The following is a 20,396-nucleotide window of genomic DNA, read 5'->3' on the forward strand; positions in this document are numbered from 1 at the left end:
TTTCATGACCTGATGCAAATTGTTTAAGATTAGGCTCAACATATTGTAGGCTACATTTCGTGTCTATAATATTATTATAAACTAATAATATACAGCTGGATATCTTCTCCAAACATACAGTATGTGCTTCAGGTAGATGTGAAAGAGTGGTTCCTATAAAGTTTTCCTTCTCACACATGGCAAGGGAATTCCTCACTATGGGTTTGTGGTCAGAAATGGACAAAAAATGTACTAAATAATAGTTTGATACTCTATATAACAGAAAATATTCAATCATCATCAGTAACTGCTTGGTCAGGGCTGAGGTGGATCCAGAGCATGTCCTGGGAACACTGGGCGTGAGGGAGGAATACAGCCTGAATGGGATGCCAGACCATCACAGGGCAACATGTACACACACACACACACACACACACATTCAGGGGCAATATAGCATAGCCAATCCACCCACTGGCATATATTTTGAAGGTGGGAAGAAACCAGAGAATATGGAGGAAACTCACACTAACACAGGGAGAACATTCATAGACACTCCACACAGACAGTAACCTGAGCACAGGATTGAACCAGGGACCACCACCATGCTGCCCCTAAAAAAAAAATACACAAATGTCAATGTATCAAAGGAAATGACAAAATACTGCAGCTAGAAAAACATCTCAGAATAAAATCATAATCACCATAATAAAATACAATATGAATGCAGAAAATTCTTGTAAGAGGGAAATGCGATCAGTAAATATCAGTAGTTGATGAACGTAATGTTAGCTATCATTCTTGTGGATAATAGTTAACAATAATGCTAGGTATTCTTCAGGAACCACTCTACTACTAAGTGCTTGGTTTCTCAGTTTTTACCGATGGTAAGCTGCTCTTAACCTGCGAGAGATTAACATAGCTAAAAGATCACAGCAGCTTTGTCCACTAGCTGGAATCTGGCTACCAGCTAGTGAAAGCATGGTGAAAAATAAACAACATTAGTGATTATGTGAAATCCTTTAAACACCCATTAAACTCCCAGCAGTAACAGTCATGGCTTCTGCCACATGCTAGGTAGAAGCAAATCAATCAACACATTGCTTTCTCGCTATTCCCTTTTTAATGTTATCAATTTTTTTTGGCTTTCTAGCTACAGAGCAGCTTTAGTGCAAGTGGCTGCTCTATAATTTACCAGAACCACACAAGCATCAGTTTACATGATACATAAAACACAAAAACATTGTGATAAGCTTAAACCTTTGACTTTCAAATTCCTATTCCAGAGTAATTTTGCATTTCAAATACATACTGTATATCAGAAAAAACTGTTAATTCTAGCATGTGTTAATTGGAATTCATAATTCTCAGGAACGTTGTATGTCAGGGGGTTAATATGAGCTAATTATCAGTGTAAAGCTATGTGCAAATCACCTAGGCATTAAAGAATGTGTAAATGTTCTCTCATTAAAACAGACTGTCACGCACTAATAAAGGATGCACCAGATTCAAACTCATGCCATTGCTATATACACTGCTATAAACATCTGCTGTTGTGCAGCGTAAACCAGACCACTGCACTGTTTACTGTTTAAGTCAATTATTCTGCCTTTTATGTTTGTATAGCCTTTCCCTCCATGTATCTCACAAATGATTGTCAGGTAAATGTGTCAAAGAGTGAGGGCTATTTTTAATTATTTGTTCTCAAGCAGATACATTATGTAACACTGGAAGAAAGCCAGGTTTGATAGATCAATGCAATGACATTCCTAGTTAAAATTCACACAAAACAAGCATGCACACCCTGAGAAAAGCAGGCAATAATAGTGTAGCATGGGTTTGCCAGGATTTAACAGTGGAAATGTAAGTAATCAGTCCTAGACCATCTTTATCCCTTTATCCTCTCTCAGTAGAGCTGTAGACTGGTTGAATTTGCTCAGCTGGGCATGGGTATAACTGCATCAGCCTGGCCTAAGGGTTACACCCTAGACAGATCCACTGGAGAGATTCATATAGACACCACTCAGAATGTATTCAGCATAAAAAGATATACATTTATGGTTATTAAATTCAGTTTCATGTAGGTACTATGTGATCATGATGGACTTATGATGGCCTTGTGATGGACTGGGGTCTCATTCAGGGTCATTTTGTGCCCTAGATAGTGCCTATTCATTCATTCATCTTCACTAAATGCTTTTTCTTGATCAGGGTTGCAATGGATCTGGAGCCTATGCCAGGAACACTGGGCATGAGGTGGGAATACACCCTGGATTGGATGCCATTCTATTGCAGGGTACCTGTATAATACCTGAATTTTATTATGAATTTTATAGTGTGTGGCACAGTGAGTAGCCTCACAGCTCAAGGGGCCCTGGTTCAATCCTGAGTTGGGGTTGCTGTCTGTGTTGAGTTTCTGTGTATGTTTTTCCCATGTCCATGTAGGATCCTTCTGGGTTTTCCTGTTTCCTCCACCTCCAAAAAGCATGCCAGTAGGTGGATTGGTTAACATAGGTGTGAATGTGTGTGTATGGTGCCCTGTGATGGACTGGTGTCCCATCCAGGGTGTATTCCTGCCAGATGTCCAGTGCTCCCAGGATAGGCTCTGGAGTCACCATGACCCTGACCAGGATAGCGGTTACTGAGTGAGTAACTTATACTGAATACATACTGATTGGTGGCAGATACCATCCTTAGTTTGAAAAAGATACCCTGTTCTACTCTGTCTCACTTTGACTAAAACTATAACCAGGCCTTATGGTAATCCCAGCTTTTTCCCCTTTACTACAGGATGTACTTACCTCCCTGTGTGATGTTCTTTAAAATTAATGATTGTAGTTTTTAAAAGCTTTATTTTGCTTTGAGAAGCTCTGATTTGTGTCAGATCAAAGCACACATAGAGATTAAGTGATAAATGAGGGAGGAAGCTGTTTTAGCAAAAGGACGAGAAAGAGAAAAGTGCAGGATATGGATTTCTTTATTGCCACAGTTGAGATACATGTAAGGATGTGACCTGCATGCTACACCTCAATTATCACAATTATTTAACAGTTTGTATGGCCACTCAAGTGGAGAAAAGGGGTCTGTCTCATCTTTTGGATGATGTACTTTTTAGAGCAGCTGTTGAATAGAAACATTAATAATGTCACAAAATGGGGGTATGTGGATGTAAGCACAAGCATATATTTTTTAAATATTAAAAATTCAAAAGGGAAAAAAAATCATGGTTAAAAATTAGGCAGGGGTCAATAGATTAGACAGACAGAGCCACCAAGTGAGTCAAAAAACACAATAGCCAAGGCTGCTCAGTATAATTAGTCAACGCAAGAGCTACGTCATATTATGTCAGACTCAGGTCTGTTTATTGAGCCATAACTGTGTTTATGACTAGCAGTAAAACCCCAATCATAGTCCCACTCTTAATCACACTTTATACTTGTTCTTGTTACCTGTGACTACATGCTTGTCATAAGGGGCTATTTTGTACAGGTACAGTACACATCTGTAGCTGTTTATCTGACCTTTAAAAAGTCAGGAAGTCAAACACAGCCTTTTTCACTTGTAAATAAAGAACAACAGCATGAACCTGTCAGCAAGATGGCATACATATTGTTAGTAATGATCGAATATTCTCTTTTTTTTTGGACTGAAGTAGTGTGGCTGTACAGTATTTCTATTGACTTAAGACTTAACAACTCTAGGTCTAGGAAATTTAGCAAGTACAATAATATAAATCTACAATTATATGAGTACCTACATCTATCCTTCTTTCGGAAAACGCTATCAAATTTGAGCAGTAGTATGTGCATCAGGTCAGCTCCATCACTCCAAATAGTCCTAACTGTGTAGTATTGCCTTATCCAACTGATATTAGTGCCTTCTCTTAAAAAACAGTGGCTTTTTCTACTAGAATAAGCTAATTGTTCATCATGTAGATGTTGGAGTGGGGTGTTAATTGCTGACCTTTCACTGTCTCGTTGCCATAGCCTTGAGTCAGGAGTCTAATGCTCTGCTAGTACTCCCCTAACCCAGAGGATCTCAGCCCTGGGCCTTCATTTACATTCTTTAATATGAGCAGCCGTGTTATTATTCTACCATAGGCTTTAGATAACACAAGTACAATTATGCTGCAGCTTAAGTATTTCTCATAAATCTTACTTGCTGATGTAGGGGTAAACTCTCAGTATGAAAATCTTCACAAAAAGATCCAGTACTAGACTGTACATTCCAAGATGATAAAACAGGGCTCTTGCATGTTATATCATTATGAAATGAAAAACCTGTGGCATGTATGAAGGTAATGTAGTTTGTATTGATCAAGGAACTGTTCATACCATATGATTTCTGGAAATGACTTCCACAATGGCCACTATTGTACAATAGACGTACTTGCCAATTTGTTTTGGAAGAATCACACAAGTCAGTTTGGATTAAAAGCTAGGAAGGTTAGGGCTGAGTGCTGAGATTTTCCTACAACTTAATTTGTATAAAATAGAATTTAATACAAATTTGTCCAATTTTTTTTATCAGGTTCATACAATAATTGCCTGACCTAAACGTGAACACCAAGACTCCAGTTATATTTATAATAAACTCTTGCCTCTTTGATAAGCCAACAAATGTGATGAGAGATTATTTCAAAAGCTGCTGGACACGAGCATCTGGTTGCAATTAAAATAAAACCAGCATCTACATAGTGATTGGTTTTGCAGCAAAGGATAAGAGGAGCTTTAGTCTAAGGGAAAGCCTGGGGAAGGTGCAAGAGCTAGCTAGTCACCCAAATTTCTTTTTTCAGTAGCCAAAATGCTACAGGGTAATTGGACCCTGCCTGAGTGTGGCCAGTGAACTCTTACATCAGAGAGTTTCTCAGGCATTTTATATATACGTAGTTGAAGATATTTGGAGCCAGTAATTTATAGAAATACAGATTTCTGATAAAAGGGATATATTATTGTTCTCACTTTATACATATATAAACGGTGTTTAATAAGCATTAATAAGCATGTTGCAATAAGCATATTTATATAGTCTGGTCTTTTCTTAGATGACTATATTCAAAGAAAGAAAAAAAAGTTAATTAGCTTCTGATTAGTCTGTGAATGTTCTTTAGTCTGGGGGAAATGGTTGACCTTCATTAGACTTCCTCTGAGTGTTTCTTTAATTACTCATCCTGAGATTTAACTGGGTTTTTCACAAAACATTGATAACTCCAGTCTATTGAGAGATAGCATCCAGGTTTTTTTTGTATTAGATGTAATTTCTCAAATAACCATCATGTTAATGAAGAACCCATACATTTACTTGAAATCAGTACATGCATCCTGATGCTGTGACACAATCAGGTGACTGTCCTCTATTCCCCAGAGTGTGCTGAAGTTAGAGGATTTAGACGGGAAAGGGTGTTGTCATTAGAGATTGGGCAAATGCCATATGGACACTGTCTTTCTCCTGGGGCAAGCACTGAGTAATAAGTGGAAAGTTTGTCCTTGTCAGTCCTTTAATTATATTAAATCCGGTGTAATTCCTGGACAGAAGGGAAGGAGCTGCTGCTGTACTGATTGAGTGTGTGTGCATGTGCAAGCATGGGACTGTGTCTCTTTAATGACATAGGACCGCAGTGAATGGCGTGCCAAAAATGGAGAAGTAAAACACAAATGTATACCATAAATAAAGGGCTTACAGAAGTGAAAAGGAGCTAGTCTACTATATGTTGTGCAGACGAGTGTCATGAAGAGTGACAGAGTAACAACCACAATAAGCCTTTAATAAGCTATTTAGCCTAATCATTTTAGCCTAATTTCATTTTTATGTCATCATCCAGTTTCTTTGTGAAAGGTAACAATGTAATTCAATCCACCATTTGAATGGTGAATGTTGCCAATCATTATTTTTTATTATAATGCCCCAGTTTTTTCCCACCATTTTTCCCACAAATTGCTCTTGCCAGTTCTCACCCACTAGCTAACTCCCTGTCATACAACAGCCACCAACCAGGGACAAACATGTGCTTCCTTTGAGACATGTGATGCCAATCTTCACATCTTTTCAAACTGCTGCTCATTCTGCATCATAGGGCAATGTAACCCACTCAGAGGAAAGCACTAGCTGCCCTCTTCTGCATACACCCAATTGACAGGGGAGAGAGTAATGCCATCCCTCTCATCCATACAGCACAGCCAAGTCTGCTCTCCTGACTCCCAGCCATGGGTGGCTGTGGCATTGTCAGGATTTGAACTCCCATCTCCCAAAGATAGTGTGCTAGACAACACTTTTCTGTTGCACCACATGGTTTTATATGTTTTAAAACTTCCCACAAAGGCTGTCAGAATTTCAGAGACAAATGCATTTATCTCAGCTGTTGCCAGGAGCTTCCCTAATCACAAAATGTAGTTCTGTAAAATTCTGTATCAAAGTATGTGGGTCAAAATGTAGGTTTTGTTCCAGGCCCTACTTATTTTTGTGCTGAAGTTGGAAACTTCTAAACTCAATCTATTCCTTGAAATTCCAAACAATTCTTGCTTACCTGGTTTTGGCACTGTTTTACTTCTTTACAGAGAATGTTGTAATAACAAACCAAGCAGGCTTGTAATAGACCTTTTCTTAGAATTTCATATGATAATTCTAATAATGTGAAAGTCAGACAGTGTTTTGGTCCCTGAGTGATGTAAGGTATATGGTTTGCTTTGTTCCCATACAAGAGTTAAGGGCATTCAGTTCTATCATTCTGTGTCATGATCTTGCCCTCTGTGATTTGCATCATGGTTCCCATCATGACTAAGACATTGTGCTTTTTTTCTTTTCGTTTTTTTAGTTTAGTTTCCACCCACCTTCCTGTTGATTTCTCTAATTGTGATCACCTGCTCCTTGTTTCCCCTTAATTAGTTTCTATATACTGTGCTGTATATGCCCTGTGTTTTTCTGTGTTTGTCACAAAGCCTTCTTGTGCTTTTCACATTCATTTTTGAGCCTTGTTATCAAGTTCTGTGCTCCTAGTATTCATAGTGCTTCTTGGTTTTGACCCTTGCCTGTTTGTCTGGTTGTCAATTATAGATGAGCCCTCGTATTTGTCTGCCTATGTATTGACCCTCATATTGGGCTTTGAGTCTGATAATATGGACCTTTAATCGCTACAAATTGCATTCTGCTTGCAACTTCAGACAATGCCTTGCAGCTCAAAAGAGTCTGTGAATGATGTTATTTATGGTCTTTTCCATACCCCCGTAAAAGAACCCCTACATAGTGAGTTATTGGCAAGGTACTAATTACTCATTCAATTCAGTTAAATTCAATTTTATTTGTATAACACCTTTAACAACAGACATTGGCACAAAGCAGCTTTACAATAGGTCTAGGTCTAGACCCCCAGTGAGGAACCAGTGGCAATAATGGCAAGGAAAAGCTCTCTGAGACAGCAGAATAAAGAAACCCTGAGAGGAACCAGACCCAAAAGGGAATTATGAACAACACATAAAAGTATAAAATGGAAAACAAAATGATAACTAATCTGAGGGTTAAAGCAAATATTGCAATGTGCTGTGTAGAAATAATGGTTTGTGATTTCTTTAGCTAAGCCCACTTTCTTACTCCTTCTATCTTTCTCTCTATGCATTTGTCACAATATTTCTAAATGAATCCCTTTGTTTTACTGTTCATGAGTATATGTTATATATGTTATATATGAGTATATCCTTAAATCCACATGAAGCTCAACATTTTAAACCACATTGCATAATGTGAAGCTAAAATGCCAAATGCTAATGAGTAATAATTAACTGAATAAGAATAACACTGATTGTGGTTTGGTGCTATTTCATATACTACAGAATAAAAGCCTTCATATACCTGAAAATATAATACTCAAATTCTAATACCATACCATTCAAAAGCTAATGTTCAGATAGTTTTGCACTAGTCCGTTTCCATTCTGTAGCTTCTGAATTCAGGAGAAAATGTGGTAAATAAAACACCTAGCAGGAAAATTCAATTACTAGTCAGAGTTTTGTGGCTTTTTGGCCCTTGAGATATTCAATTTGGAGCAAACATAGATGGTAAACAGATATTGGTTACTTCAAAATAATATAGCAATGTAGCAAAGTAATGTATATTTAGTGGATTTCTCCTTAAATGGACAATCTGGTAGGCTATTGAACATGAAGCTGTACAAAGCAGTAGCCTCTCTAATGGATGAACTGTCTCATAGAGTTAATAAAAGTCCATCTCTATCTAATGAAGTGTTACTAGAACCCTACTGACTACAGACCCCTCATTGCCTGCCAAATATCTGGCGCTTGCACTTCTTTTTGACTAAAAAATGATCCAAAATTCCTCTGGGGCTGTTCTGTTCAGTTCTCCTGACCCAGGTATTTCCGCAGAGAAATGCTGGCCTGTACAGTCTACGGGATAGAACTTTATTTAGTACCACATACAGTTCAGCTGTGATCACAAGAATGCATCAGGGTCTGGCCTTATGGGAATTCTGACTCACAACATTGTTGTGTAGCATTTGATCTGTTTTCACACATTGAGATGAAGACATAAAATTGCTTTTCTGCCTTTTTCAGCTCACTGGATAGGGCAGTCCAGCTTCTCTACAGACCTAGGATACCCTCCAGATATTAAACAATCCTTCCTTGTCCCATTCAGCAGATAATTTGTTTCCTTGCTGTAATCCACTTCATACAGTCCGTCTGGCTGTGGGTAGCATTGTGCCCCTGTTTTTGCAAATTCAGAGCTTACATCGTCCAACTGTTGTTTATCTTCTTATTTGCAAAATGCTCTGCTAATTGAATTCCTATTCTGCATACATCGATTTGATGAGTGAAGATGAGGCAATGGCAAAATGCCTGAAGTTTCTTGGTTCTTGTCCAAGAGAAAATCAGTCCCCTCTTTTGTACAGTATGTTCAAATTCCAAAGCTCCTAGTGCTATTATTTTACATTGAAAAAAATCTGTGTATTCACACAGTGACCTTGATGATTTAAAATATCAAAATAAATAAATTATCACCATGGTTTTTAAAAGAATATTTTACCTGGATAGAGCACTAGACACCAATTTGGTTGTTGCCAATTCCCACTCAGTAGCTAGTTTTCCCCTATCTTATGCCAGCGACCAACCAGGAAGGGTAAAGACTAACATGCTTCCTCTGAGACATGTCTGAGAAAAGGGCAGCTGAGTGTACTTGGAGGAAAGCACTAACTGCCCATTTCCATATATATATATATATATATGTCCTACCCACTCTTGGATTCCTGGCCCCAGATGGCTGTGGCATCATTGGGATTCCAGCTCACAATCTCCGGAAGAACAACAAACAATTTAATACAAATGAAGTAAGAAGAAATAACTGCTAAGCTGCTCCTCATGCTACCATTAAGGTTAAATTAACTTACTTTTAATAAAAGTTGACTGCCAGTATATAACAGTTGAATTAAACGAACCATGCACATTTTAAAACGTTAAAATTCAAGACTTTTTGGGATATAAATGGACTAAGAAAATCTTCCACTGAGCCATTCATGTTTTATAAAATATAATGAAATGTAATGTAATAACACATACTGTAGCTTCTAAATTGTTTTTAGTCCACTTGTGGCCTGTTTTCTAGCCAAGTGAATTTTGGTTGTTTTCATCTTTTTTTAAATTTAGGTGGTACTTTGAAGCATCAAATATAGTATCTCTCTCTTTAATAATAATAATAATAATAATAATAATATCATATCATTTTTTTTTCTCTTATTCATAATGATGTCGAGTGGCACAGATCTCCCCTGCTGTGATGCCTGTTGTTCTATGGTGCAATGTAATGACTTGCTCTGTTTCCTGTACCACTGCAAAAGCAGATATGAATTGATAAGTCAAGAGATAGTGGGAGCTCATTTTCTTAAATACTATCCAGAATGTCCAGAAAGGACAGCAATGGTTGGGTTTTAAGAACAGTACAGCCTCTAACATTAATGTGGTCTGTGTTTCCTCTCGAAATCTGTATATATGAAAGATTTTCATGGGGAACTTTTTCATTATGTTTTACTAAACTCAAAATTTGTGCTGATGCTATTTTGGTGATGTGCCTTATTTAACCACTACATGACAAACCTATTATCAAAATCTGTAGCGGCTTATTTGAAAATACAGTAATCAGGTAACCAGTAGAGAGAATGGAGAGGATGCCGTCCATCTGGTAAAAAAAAAAAAAGAAGAAGAAAGAAATCCCCAATGTAAAACTGTTATCCCCTTTAGATTGATGGACTGGTGTGATCAATATTATTGACATTTTAATTCCATCCATCTTTGAGATTTACACTCTGGGTTTATGTAGCTGTATCAATATTTTTTCATGTCAAGCCAAGAAATTTAGGATCAGTGTAAAGCATGCACCCTTGCAGTGGAGGTGGTTATTTAGGAATCAAGGTTGCCAGATTGATTATTTCCAATCTAATCTTGGTTTAAATCCTTCCCAATTTATTAGAAACCATGTCACACTGTGCTGAAATGTAATCTAATATCTATCTATCTGCGCAAGGTTATTTGTTTCTAGCTCAAACCCCACAATTCATCCAGCATCCACTGAATCCAAACCCCCTTGGAAGTTTTTAACAATTCAACCACTGAACATATAATTCTCATTAATACCTTCACTAGCAGATAAGTTATCAACCTGGCAATCATTGAAAGTATTTCTAAAACAACAAATTAAGCTATAAAAAGTAACAATTGGGCATGCTATTTTAGGAAAATATTCCATGACGGTATGGTGAGATGAGGTCCGAAGCAAAGACATCATGCCACTACCCCAGAAGTGGATTATAACAGCACATCCCAACATCACAGCAATTTGCCAATGATTAAATTTTTTCTTATTAATTAATGCAGTACGTTAAAAAAAATTATACGTACATTTAATGTTGTGGACTGTCTGTGAGGCAAATTTCAACCTTACTTTATCACTTACTGTATGTTATAGCAGCAATAAACAGTTGTCCCCTTACCAGCTTCTATTTTTGCTCTCTCTTGAAGTACATAAGACCAAAAAAACAACAAAATGTTATGTTTTTGAGAAACCAGAAAGTGCAAAGTGTTACTAACTGTTACAAAGCACTGACCCACAAGGCTCTTTCCATAAATGTAAAATAAACATCTGCTTAAAGAAACTTCACCATTTAAATGGAAACTTTAGTCCATTTAATTATTAGCCTTAGATTATGTAGATGGTCTGCCATACACTCATGTGAATGAGCTGTTACTATAGAAACAATAACATGTCCCTGTGAATGAGAGCATTCATCTAAACCTGTGATTGAATTACAGCCAGAACTATTGTGAGAGCTGCTGTTATTGCAAAATAAATCAGCACATTCTGACCAATCAGGTATGAGAATTCAACAGCACTGTGGTGTCAGTTTTAATAAATCATAATAACAGTATAGATAAGATGTTAGATAGATAACATTGTAATGAGAAAAAAAAGATAACCCTGTGATACTTTCTATGATTAAAATCTTAACCATGCTTTAAACATGCCTCAACAGCCCATCATGTTTTTACTTTAATACAGTGAACAGGGATCTCGTAACAATCCACAGCAACATGTATTTAAAACCTTTTCCCAGTAAATAAACAGTTCTCATGTTTACAAGATCAATGCTCCTCAGATGTATGAAATAGCATTATACATGCTCCCCTGTGGTAGTTTGACCCTGGCCTTTACGTAAATATTTTCTGTATGCTTGAGCACTGGGTTCTTGTGCTCTGTTGACTCTGACAAGCGTAGAGGAGCTCTATCGATTTCTTCCTGTTCTTCAAGCCTGCGTGTCGAAACTGTATGTTTCTCCTCAAGGTGCTGTTTTATCTCCAGTTGCTTCTTTGAAATGGAAATACCCCAAAGGATGAGCAGCCACTGATAAACCCCACATCAATAAGTGTTGACCCATTGCATTTTTATTTTATTTAAAGAAAAACAACAATGACAAAGACACACAAGAAAATACAATGAACATTTCTGAGTGCACAGTGTCCATTCAGACTTAGCAATGGACGATTCTGCTGTGCTATTGTGAAAGAACAGTGGTGGTATTATAAGACTGACTGAGGGAAAAATTGACTCCATCAGGCCCAACCCTCCATACACAAGCACACAGATCTACCAGTAATTCAGCAGTAATTTGATAGGAGTTTTACAGGGCTGGACGTTTCTCTAACACCTTATTGAGTGAGATGTCTATGGGATCCAGCACAGGTCTGGAGGGACCCAGACCCGTGTTTCTCTTTCCTTGATAGAGGGCAAATGTAAATGTCACCTTTGTCAGGCTGCGGAAAGGTCTGGATGCCTGTGAAAGAGCATTAAATGAGTTCTGACAGGAAAGGATGCCCTGAAAAGCCAGCAATTCAGTAAAGGCTACAGGCACAAGGAGAGGATCTGCATTTAATGAGTGATTTTGAGCACTCAAAAGTGGTTTCAGAATTTTATTAAGCACTTGTCCCAGGACTCATATGCAGGGAGAGATTTACATTCTTCACTATGGTAATGACATACTTTTCCTATTACTGACACTGTAGCTATTGAATAATTTGCAGTAGTTACTGTATAATATACTTCAAGAGGAATAATAATAATGCCTGGCATTCATCATCATCTATACACTCTTCCGGGCAGCACCTGTGTCTATGTGGGCTTCCTGTGGGTTCTCCAGTTTTCTCACAAAAACATGCCGGTAGGTGGACTGGCTACTCTAAATTCTAGGTGTGAATGAGTGTATGAACTCTAGGTTCTAGGTGTGAATGAGTGTATGAACGTGTGTGTGGTGCCGTGTGATGAACTGACTGGAGAACCGTAAAGGGTGTATCTTGCCTCATGAGGCTGCGCATCCACCACGGCCCTAAACAGGATAAAGTGGTAACTGAAAATGAATGACTAAATGAAAGAATCATTTAATGAATGAATATACACCATAAGAAAAGGGTTTTTTTAAAGGGCTAATTGGATAATTAAGGATTCTTTGCATTCAAAAAAGGGGTCTACTTGAAACCGTTTCTGTTGGAGGGTTCTGTTGGAGGGGGAAAGAGACAACAACCAAAGAACCCTTAAAGAACAATAGTAGTGTACTTGTGTTTAATAGTGTAATTGTTTTTACTAAAACCGCCCCAAACATTCATAATTTTGTAAGAGTTGGTTGCGTAACTGTTATAACAGGAACCTGACTATATAAAGTGCTATAGACAGAAACCTTTAGGATGTTTGACATTCCTTGACTGCTTTACAGCTTTAAATGATAAGAATTTAATGAGTTTTTCTACATATGACCTTTAACATGTCAGAGGATATGTGAAGGGCTGAGTCAAACCTGGGGACCAGTCATGTTTGACTATTAATAGTGGAAAGTGTTTGCGTCATTACAGAACTATGAAAAATACAGCTATTTGCCACCAAATCAATTTCAGAGAAAAAAAAAGCTAGAAAGAAAATAAACCGACCAATGACATCATTGAGCGTGTGTCCATAAGTGATTCTAATGCTGATGATTTATTTTTGATCTATAATTTAGGTAACAGGCTTGTAATTTCAAAGTGATCTCATGATATCAGTGAAAATAAAGAAAAAAAGAAATGATAGAACTGATGTTCAGGAAATTCAGATATTGTTCAACTTCCTGGTGAACATGTTGAACATAACCTATAATGGATGACTCACAGAAGATAACGGGTCAAGCATGAGATATTAAATGGATTCACATATTAATGCAAAATTAATACATTTTTAAAATGTTTTAATGATTATATTTCAAAGTGAGATGTATTTATACTGGGCTTGGACAGGCAAAAATGCTGTTTTCTATGTACTATAGATGTTTTATCTGAAACATGCATATAGGTTGTTGTGAATGATACTTTACCTGTGTTTAAAAGGTCTTTTTACCTTTACTTTACATACATATTAGTAAATGTCTTTGGAATGCAGATGGTCCCCTAATTATGGAATTACCCATACAATAGTGACTTGAATAATATAGTTCTATATATATAAAACTTTACTACAAATAATGTCATGATTTTCTTGATTACTATTCTACTGTGAAAGTGGCCCGCCTTTAACACTGGGCCAAATCACAATGCAATGTTCATCTAACCATCTTGAGTATCCAGTTCAGTGCACCGCTGGAGTCATCCAGTACAATGCCATAGAACAATGTTAGCACCTATTTAATTCATTTATTCATGAGCATAATTGAAATATTAACGCCACCAGCAGACGCTAGAGGCTTGGCGCTGGGACCTGAGCCTGCTCACACAGCACAAAAAGTGGAATATTTTATTGTCATTGTCTCATAGCGCTCCAACAGCACAAATTAATTTATTCCCTACTCCAGATCGTGTTTCCTGAAGTCCATTACAAGATAGCTAATCATAAAACACATTTGCAAAATGCATAAAAAGGGTATCTTTGCCTTTTTTCTATGTCATGGATTCCATTTTTCTTTGCTATTTTGCCCTGTATCACAAATGGCACACACTTCATTCGCTAATAATATCAGTCAATGAAATTCCCAGCTTTATTTGAGCTGTGTCTTTAACCTGCTGAATATGGAGTAGGCGGACTTTTGGTTTGCAGGGATGTTTAGCTGATGTGTTATGAGCGTGTTGCCATGTGCGCCCACATGCTGCTCTAATTTTACCCGAGCGTGAGGTTCTGGCAGGAACAGGCACCGCCAGCTGAAGATTTGCTCTCCATCTTTGATGCACACGCTGAATGTGTGGAAGATGAGACTAGGTAAGAGGAGTGAGGAATCAGTACGGGAAGATTTGAGCCTGCAACTGAAGAGTAACCAACATGCTCTCCTCTCTCCATGTGATCTTTCTGTCACATGTTGTTGCCACAGAAGCAGTGAGGAAAACACCACCCACTGGGATACACGGCCGACACAAGCTGACACTCTCTCTTACTTTTCTCTTTCTCTGTTCTGCTTCTTCTTGCCTTCCTATTTCTCTCTACACAGCAACTCCAACCCAACCCAGCCCTTTGTCATTTTTCTTTTGGTGCTCTTTCTCTCTCCTCTGGCTTTATCATAGAGAAACAAATGAAATTCTGGGTGATGGAAGTGCCACTAGGCATCAGCGTTGCAGCTCTGTCACTGGAGAGAGGGAGGGCGTGCAAATGTCTTCAGGAAAAGAAACAGTGAGTGGGCAGGGGCGGGAGTGTGTGCAAGTGTGTGCATGTGTGTGTGGGGGTTGGGCATGTAGAAAACATTGCAGTGGCCCATGTGACTGCTTTGGCCTGGCAGCATACATGGGGCTTGTGGATATGTTCCTAAACACTCTGTGTACCTTCCTGCCTCCTCCTAGTGTCTTGGTGTGTGTACATCCATACTTGTGTATATGTTCCTGATATGCTTGGTACAGTCTGGTCAAGCCTAACCCAGCCTCTGAGAGTGTACTCTCAGTGCCGGTCCCAAGCCCGGATAAAATGGAAGGGTTGCGTCAGGAAGGGCATTCGGCGTAAAACCTTTGCCAAATCAAACATGTGGACCAATGAGCCGCTGTGGTGACCCCTAACGGGAGCAGCTGAAAGACAACAGTCTGGTCAAGCCTATTATTGACATGATCACACTCATAAAACCTACTCATTCAGTAATATTCAGCAAGAACCTAGGCATTTAACATTAACTGACTTTAAATGGACTTGCATTTTAAACTTTATAATTATCATGAGCTTCAGTGGCATTTAAGATTTATTTTGTAATGAAATTCTGAGTTGACTTTGAGAGTTTGGGAATTAGCTTTTGCCTCATCTCTACCTAAACCTTTAGTCCTTTAGTCTGTCCAGCTGTCTCACCTCCTCATTTGTACACTCTGTTCAAACACATCAGGTTCCAAATCTTTAACTGTCATGTTGATGCCATCAACAGCATTGTGCTTATCGCTAACTAGCCAAGCCAAGTCTCTGCCCTAACTCAGCACAACTATGTCTTATAGATGCATTGCATTTTGGAACTTTCAGACCAACATTTGCTGTCTCCACTACTTCTATGTCGAATTTCTCATTAATATGACGTTGAAGATCATTGGAAAATGATGAGAAGCTCTTGCTATTTTCTCTTTAGGAGCTAACACTGAAACCTGGCTGTTATCCCTTATGGTTGAGATCACTTTAATTAGGAAATTATTTCTCTGATTATAGAATAAGGTAAAACGATGGTTAAAATATGATGAGCTAGGTGCTAGGGAAAGCCTCTCTACTAAAGGTTAGAGGGAATTAAAGAAGCCACAGGAGTCTGAGGAACACTGGCAATTAGTCAGCATGCCCTTTTCACAAAGATAAAAAGACGAATTTATATCCAGTCATGCAGTCTCTCAGTGTGTGTTAGTGCTTTGAGTTTTGTGTCTAGAAACTTTTCCCTCCATTGCTGTGGGCTTGTGTTATTTTTTTCTCAGAAACAGCAGCACTAGCAATCGAGCACAAGTGCATAATGAAGATCTCAGCAGTGCTGCAGCTCCATCAGTGGGAACAAGGATGAAGTCCATATTTAACATTTTAATCTGTTCTAGCTTTCAGCCAGCAGTGTAATTCGTTACCACAGAGCCCAAAACCTAATGATTAATCCACTGTTTTATACTGGCTAACAGGAAATATTTCATACTATACTTACAAAAAATCTTTTACATTCACTGTCTTGTAAGGTTAGAAAAGTGCAACTCTTAGATCTAAACTCATCTTAGTATGGTTCAGCTACTGGGATCTAATAAACTGTAATGTCTGTAAGGGTGTTTCCTCATTTCTATGGGCTATTTTGCAACAAAGATGTCCCTAGAGTGAGCAGTAGTTGATGACGTGAGGAGACCACAGGAGGTTAAGGGGAGGAGGAGTGAAGTCTGTTATCCTCACTCTGCCCAAGTTGCTCTTGGACAGCTCCATTCATTTACAGCCCTATTCACCCAGAGTACAGTATTTATTTTTAGCTTGATTCATGCAAGCCTTCTACCCCAATTCATCTGCTTTTTACGTGAAAATACAACACAGTAATGTGACCTTTTCCACTCGATTCTCTCATAAAGCCCTCTGTTCAAAACCATACTCGTTATTGTTTAAAGTTATTTGCTAGATCCACTAAAAATGTCTGAGTTCCTCAAAACAGATTAAGCTGAGAACTACTGATATGAAATGTGCATATTAGGACTGTGAGTGTATAAGAAAGATGCCTCATTTCACATGAAAGATCATCACTGTTTTAAAAACAAGTAATACATGAGTTTTTAATTCATTTTTATAAATCATCATCATCATCATCATTCATCTTCACTAAGCACTTTATCCTGGTCACGATGGATCCTGAGCCAATCTTGGGAACACCTGGCATTAGGTGGGAATACACCCTGATGGGAAGCCAGTCTATCGCAAGGCACCATGCACACACATTCACACACTCACACACTCATTCACACCTAGGGGCAAAATACTGTAGCCAATCAGCCTACTGGCATGTTTTTGGGAGGTGGGAGGAAACCAGAGAACCTGGAGGAAACTCACAGAGGGAACATGCACACAGACAGTAACCCGAGCTCGAGAATGAGCACACCACTGCGGGGAAAACAGATTATATCTAGAACCCTTAGGATCTCTTTCATTTGTCCCTCTTGTTGAAGGTTCTGTGTAAAACACTACAAACAGGGCTAGCCTATCAGATGTGGTTCCAAGCATATCCCTTTAGGAAGAGAATAACACATAGCTATCCAAAGAATCCTTGAGGAACCCTTTTTTCTAAGAACTTGGGTTATTCCACAGCAAGGATGACTCACTACATTTGTGCATTTGGCTATAAAGTTTCAAGTAATATTTGCTGATCTGTATTTGCTTCTGTTCAGCACAATTAGTTCAGTTTCAGTGATTTTTCCGTGTACGCTCTCATTTTCAGTGTCCATATGCCAATGCCAACCCTGATAAGCTACCTCGCTTAGCCACCTGAGCTCAGAGAATCACTCTCCTGGGCAGGGTAGCCCAGTTCCACACTGGTGCATCACAGGACTGAAAGTACAGCTCACACTCGAGCCGCGGGGAGGGAACGCCTCAGCCGCTTTTAGATTCCAGGCTTACTTTTACATTTTGTGCTCAACTGTTAATGCACTCTGCTTGTGTGTCTCAGCTACTGACTTATTTATTACAATCATGCACACATAGAGTACACACTCCCTGGTTTTGGTAAGTGGTGACCTATCCAAGATTCAAACTTAATTTTTCTTTTTTTTTTTATCAGTCTACTGCTGGTGTTCAGCATTTTTCATGCACAAGTGAAACAGCTCAGCATTACTGATTTATAGCAGGACATGAGGATGAGGGATGTGAAATATGGCATGATATTATTGGTCACTCCTATACATGCATGTTAATACTAAAAAAATCAAAAGAAATCTAAAGGCAGGCAAAAGTTATTGCATGTTGATTGAAGGTTACAGAAAAAAATCTTTTGAAGGAATTGATACTGATGAATCATTAGACCAAGAACATGAACTAACAAGATAGAATAAAAAGATTTTGAGTTCAGGTAGGAATTTATTTTGAGGTTTGAATTGAATGAATCATTTATGGATCATTTACAGTTAGCTAAGACTAGCAAAAAACAGTGTTTGGCAAAGTTTAGCTCTGACATTGCTAAAAATAATTTTATTCTGAAGGAGACACATTCTTCGACGGTAGCTGATAACTCCCTGAGGCCTAGAGAAAACAGTATGACTATACCAACTGGTGATATAAGATATTGTTGTATACAAATGTATATAATTATATATAATTATACATTTGTGCTCCTAATATTTCTTATAAGGTCTGCTGGACCTCACTCTTTCCTTGAAGATAACATCTGGTGGACCCAGCGAGTAGTGTTGCTGCCTCACAGCTCCAGCGTCCTGGTTAGATGCTGATCTCTGGTTACTGTCTGTGTGGAGTTTCACAAGCTCTCCTCATGTCTGTGTTGGTTTTCTTCGGTTTCCATAGAACGGCAATGGACTGGCATCACATCCATGTCTCACGTCCAATGCTCCAAGGATAGGATCCATCACAACCCTGACCAAGATGAAACAGTTAGTGAAGATGAACAAATGAATTCTGTATGGTCTTAGGAGCTTCAGAAACATGAACCATAGCTTGGGCTGGGAAAATGAAGCCAAAAGTAGACATTAGTAGCAACTTGCAGATGGGAGGAAATGATGAAAGAGTTCAAATCAATGGATGTGGGCAGTATGAGGAGGAGGAGGAAACCCCCCTGAGACTGATTCAGTTCCTGATTAAACGAGTAAGGCCTTGGGTGAAAGAAACAGCACACAAAGACTAATACTGGAAGTGTGTGTATACAGATCTATGTGTGTGTGTGTGTGTGTGTGTGTGTTTGTGTGAGAATTCTAGGAACACTGTTGCTCTATCAAATAGATGTGAAGTCATGACATAAGGCCTATCAGTATTGATCTCTGCTTATTTCATTTTATACCTGTAGTTGGATTTAAACCCAAAATGGGTGTGGCCTAAACAAGAAGGGGTTGTACATATATATACATATATATATATATATATATATATATATATATATATATATATATATATATATATATATATATATATATATAAATTAAATATGAATCCTACCACTCTCTTGCCAGAAATACTGGAAAGTTCATAACTGGTGTCAACTAGAGATGTATGTATAACAGTTTTTAAATCTTGCCAACACAGTTGTTACTTTTGTTTGTACCCATGATATTTTCTAATGAATTAGTCGGTCCTATTTATCAAAATGTAAATAAACTAGAAGCCCAATTTAAAAACCATCACAGCCCTGATCAGGCTGAGGATGAATGAATGAACCTTGTAAATGCATTGCAGGGTGACTCACATTCATGTTAATGAATGTGATCTTTTTTGTAATGTCAGCTTCATATCTGACCAATACATCTAACTTTTTTGGTTTTAGTCCTTTGTTGCACACCTCTAGTCTCATCCAGATGCACTGTGAACCTTTCTGGCAAGCTGTCTAACATGAAAAAAGAATAGTTCACCTCCTATTTATATCTCTATATTGGTGCACAGAACTACTCTCCTGTGTGCTTGAGTATGAAGTTAAGTGTTAGTGGACCAACGAGTATTGATTACACAACATGATACTCACAGTAGCAGATTCAGTGGCTCATGATGGTACATGATGTGCCTGAAGTCAACAGCTGCAACTTGAATAAAGGGCTGAAATGTGCTTTTGGGTTCATACAGTCTACTGGAAAGCTTATAAATGATTCATGGTGAGAAAAATAAATGAATTTCCTGCTTCCTTAGACTGTTTGTGTGCCCATGAGGGGACAGCCATTTGTACGGCTGGGTGGCTGAGTGAGAAAAGCATCATCTTAGCAGTGTGAGATGTGTGAAGAGCCGGCCTGGCCGGGGCCAGGGGT

General features: G+C 38.3%; 1 protein-coding gene across 1 annotated transcript in view; it reads left to right on the top strand.

Annotated features, from left to right (window-relative positions):
• Nucleotides 1–20,396, top strand: part of gabbr2 (gamma-aminobutyric acid (GABA) B receptor, 2) — a 181,354-nt gene that overhangs the window by 1,783 nt on the left and 159,175 nt on the right. The gene's annotated exons all lie outside the window — the stretch shown is intronic.

The sequence above is a fragment of the Pangasianodon hypophthalmus genome, chromosome 23 (genome assembly GCF_027358585.1).
Source record: "Pangasianodon hypophthalmus isolate fPanHyp1 chromosome 23, fPanHyp1.pri, whole genome shotgun sequence".
Taxonomy (NCBI): domain Eukaryota; kingdom Metazoa; phylum Chordata; class Actinopteri; order Siluriformes; family Pangasiidae; genus Pangasianodon; species Pangasianodon hypophthalmus.